The following is a 4,574-nucleotide window of genomic DNA, read 5'->3' as shown; positions in this document are numbered from 1 at the left end:
CACAGCAGATGAATCCATTGAACTGTATCTCTTCCTGAGAGCCTATATACTGAAGGACTTATAAACCTAAATATAATTGGGATTTGGGAATTTTTACGCACATATTTTTTGGTACAATGTTTTATTTGTGCAATAAACAATAGAAAAGACAATCATTATTATTTTGTTTGGATTTTCGGTTCAAGATAGTAGCAAGCAAGCATGTCTAAATATATTTAACCAAATCTGCGTACTCCAGTGAAGAATCAAAATTAAAGCAGGTCCTTGTATTAGTATTGCTTTTCTTTTTTTAATATTTTGACTGAGACATTTATGCAAAAAACAGGTGTTTGCTTCCTATCTAAAGAAAACATCTCACACCTGTTTATTAATTGAAATGAGAACATTGAAGTAAATGCTTGAATACGCAAAATGTTTTAAAAATAAATCAGTAGAAAGACTTGCATTGAATAATCTCAACCTTTTGGCATTTCCAATTATTTTTTAACTGAATTTCTATTATATCTGATTTCTGTTTTAAGACTGTCGAAAAAACATTTTTTAAACTGCTGATCCTATACATTATCATTCATGAAATATTGTTTTCAATTTTACTGAACACATTGTGCAACTGCTATTCATCCACGAACAGTTTCTTGTAAACTGGTAAATGTAAAAATTCTGCATTATTTAATAATTAACAAACACTGTTAGATGTTAACCTCCCTTTTATTTGTGTTCAAGGAGAAGAAAACACGGACTCTTGATAAACACTACAAAACTTAACTTATGTGCCAATTTTCTGTCTTTTATTCCAGTCAACTATTGCATCAAACACATTGCCTTCCAAAGTTATTCCCTTAAAATATGTTCTAAACAAATGACTGGTGGAAAGGTAAAAAAAGTATACTTGAAAATAATTAATATTAAGTCTTTTGAATTATTACTAAACAAAACATCCCCTCTAGCAGACATCTTGTATCCTACAAAACTGTACCACAGACCTGTGGAAAAGGACCTTGACACATGATAAGAACTAATAATAAGCATAGTTCACCTCTTGCTGCTAACCATATGAACTTATTAAACCTAATTAGTTAACATTTAAACTGGTAAAACTTTTTTATGAAAATTATGTATGAAAATTTAGACTGAAATTTACATTTTTCATGGTGGAAACAAATTGATGTTATCCACAATTTTTGAAAATAAATTCAAATATGAAAAAAAACAACTTTTTTTGGGGGGGGGGTTACTAATAAAACACTTCCCTGAAATTTGGCTCTTTCTTTTTTTATACAATGATGTGTTCCCTGTTTATGGGTTTAACAAACTTTAGAGCTTCATAGCCAGTCATTGTTAGTGCAAACCTTTCATTCTTTGGTTTAAACATGATGGACTTTAATCAAGCTATGCTGAACTCATAAGAGCTTTTAGCAGCCAAAACATTGTCCAGTTCATTTCGTAGTTCTGGGTAGGACGTGTATGTCCATGGTAGTTCCAGAAGAGGGCCGCATGTGTGTGCCACAGGTCGTCGTGCCAGTCCATCCACAGACGTGAACAGTACCTCAACCTTGTCAACACAGATGACATCTGACCCAGTAAGAAACCTGAACATCCTTCTGAGCCCTGTATCGTCAAGTCCTCTGATGTACTGTTGCAGAAATCTGAAGCTTTGCTTCTCTGCTTGAGTGGTGGGAGAGGCAGTAAGCAACTTCAAAAGCTTTCTCGTTGTTGGCTTTTTATCTTCATACATTTTGTAGGACATCTTGTGGGCTTTGAAAAGCTTCTTTTAGGAAGTGGCTTGCAACTAAGGACATTTTCTCTGCGGCATATGCTGGTTTTTGGATTAATTGTTTGTGTGCGACTTTCAGAAGAAGGCCTTTTAAGTTCTCTTTGGTTGGAAGCACTGATACATCCAGGCGATCCATGAGATCCAGCACTTCATCCCTGTCTTCATCTGAAAGATCTTCTTTTAGTGCCCTTGTTATCAGATCCCTATCTGATTGACTTAGGTAAAAGAGAAGACTTTCAAACAGCAGATCATCTGATACTTGATTCTCACCGAAGATGAGTGCCACTGTGAAAACAGGAGCAAGGCGACAAGGGAAATATCCATGGTCTTGAAATCCCTTCAGTAAAATTCTACCCATGGATTTCCACTCTTCTTCCTGCCATTTAGGAGACAGTGATGGCACTCTGAACTCCTCTCCTTCAGCTGTGTTGTCCACAAACTCTGACCAAAATGCAGCATACACATCTCTTGATACGCCATCTGCATCAGCTCCTTTTTCATCAATGTAGGTGTATTTTAGAGGGTGTATGAGGAGTGCTGGATCTTTGAACTGGCTGATCATCTCCTCCAGAATAGTAACCCTGTGAAGTTTGATGGTAACACAGACAACATCATATGATCCTGCAGAGCTTATTGCTTCATTGCTTATAGATGTATCTGGACTACTGACTGCTGTGTTTGTTGGAGGAAGTGTAATGGATGTGATGACCAGATCATCTTCCTCAAACTGCAGGAATGGTTCATCTATTAAAGTGTCATCAAGTTGACAAGACAGAGGCTCTCCAAGGTAGGGTCCAATCATTACCTCAGATGTGTCTAATAATACATCTTCATCAGCATTCCTAGATTCTGATGATGAGATCACAACAGTGTGAGAAGCTTCTTCATCTCCTTGATGCGAGTCAGTCAGTTGTGTAACATTGTTTACATGTGTTTTCCCTCTATCATAAACTTCTTCATCATCTTCATCATTGGAAAATCTTCTTGTGCACAAGTAAAATCTCAACATTCCCATTTTAAGTGCTGAGTAGAGTTCTCCAACTGTGACATCTTCATCAAATACGGCCTCTTCCTGATAGTCTAATATGTCATGACTGAACACCTCCCATCTTCCAAATTTGCTTTTTCCACTTGGAAAGAAAAGATCTTTAGCATACTGTAATATGTCAGCTTTTTTGGAGTCTTTGGGCACATCAAAGGTCCTTGTTCCTCCTCCTCTGTGCTTTCTCACTTGCTTACCTTCATGGATCCACCCTAACTCAATTTTTTGAGCCTTTTTCTCAGCCCATTTGTTGTTTTTTGCATATGTTCTTTTTCTCTTAGAAACAAATGCCTCCTCATGATCAGGTTTCTTCTCATTTTCATTGATTCCCATCTTTTCCTTCAATTTTTCAAGCAATGAGTTTTTTATTGATTCCTTAGTACTTGCACCACTGTTTTCCAAGCAGAACCGTCTGGCAGCTATCCGATCACCATATGTTGGGATGTAACCCAGACAGGGTCTTGTCATCATGAAATCAATCACTGTGGCATCAATCTGTAATAACAGAGATATTTATTACTATACAGAAGGACAAGGTATACCTGCTGCCACACCACATGAGGTACCTCACTAAAAAAATGTATGTACATTTCACATGTGTTTTGATAATTGTCTGTTATTATTTTAGTGGCAGCCATCAATATTTAGCATTTATTCTTTTCCTCTCTCTATGCCAGCAACATTAATGAGATTCTCTAACATGTTATTAATAGAAATATTACAGTATATACAACGCCCACTTTTGAAAAAGTAAATTAGTATTCACGTATCTTTCAGTTGCACAGAGCACAAAGGGTTGAACTCACTGGTTTTTTAAATTGAAGCCAAATATCAATATAAACACAGTTTAATTCATTTGTTTTTAGATAAACAAGGAAACATTGTGCATCACATAATATAGCGATATATTTAAGAAACCTGGAATCTGCATACGGGTTAAGTAGTAACATGTGGTCATACAACGACCCAGTTTTATACAGCGGGTTAATTTGTTTTACATTCTCCATTCCATATAGATCCACACCAATGCAGCCTACCGTTACGTCCTTACGCAGTCAAAGCGAGAGAAGCGAAAACCGCTGTGGCTGCTAACTTAGCAATATGTCACATTTTTAGACGCTGTAACTTCGTAAAAAGCGAGTTTTACAAATTTCCCCCTCAAGAGAGCACTTACGTGTTCTTGTAGCATTCGTAAGAGACAGTCCTCAGGTACACCACGATTCCGAAGAAATCTCAGAAGTGGGCTATCAGTGTTTGTGTCCATGTTGAAAGCAGGGCATTCAAAGTTAAGTGCCAGTTCTGAAGAGCGTGAGCTCTCCACAACTACCATGGATTTGGGTTTCCGAACGCAACACGTTTTACGTTCTTACAATAAAAAATGTTATTGTAATGGTATTTTTTTTTTTTTACGTTTGTACAATATATGATCACGTTCGTACAATATAATATTTATATTGCACGAACGTGATAATTATATTGTACGAACATGATAATTATGTATATTGTAATAAAGTGATATTATGTTGTTCAAATGTGAAAAGTATATTGTACAAACATGATAGTATATTGTACAAACAGGAAAAGTATCTTGTTAGAAAAATAAACTTTTCACGTTATAACGTGATACACTTGTATTTTTCTTTTGCCTGGGTGGCAGCTCTACGCTTCCGTAGAGAACACTGTAATCCCTAACAGTGAACATTTGAAAACATCGGGGTTCTATTGACTAAAAATACTTTTTATAGTTATTTCAGTGCA

General features: G+C 36.1%; 1 pseudogene; it reads right to left on the bottom strand.

Moving 5' to 3' along the window:
• Positions 1–1,266: 1,266 nt before the first annotated feature.
• LOC146364597 (uncharacterized) lies at positions 1,267–4,155 on the bottom strand (annotated as a pseudogene).
• Between the last annotated feature and the right edge of the window lie 419 nt (positions 4,156–4,574).

The sequence above is a fragment of the Perissodus microlepis genome, chromosome 20 (genome assembly GCF_051167445.1).
Source record: "Perissodus microlepis isolate ML-2025 ecotype Zambia chromosome 20, ASM5116744v1, whole genome shotgun sequence".
NCBI classification, from domain to species: Eukaryota; Metazoa; Chordata; class Actinopteri; order Cichliformes; family Cichlidae; genus Perissodus; species Perissodus microlepis.
This window is presented reverse-complemented; position numbering and strand designations above follow the sequence as displayed.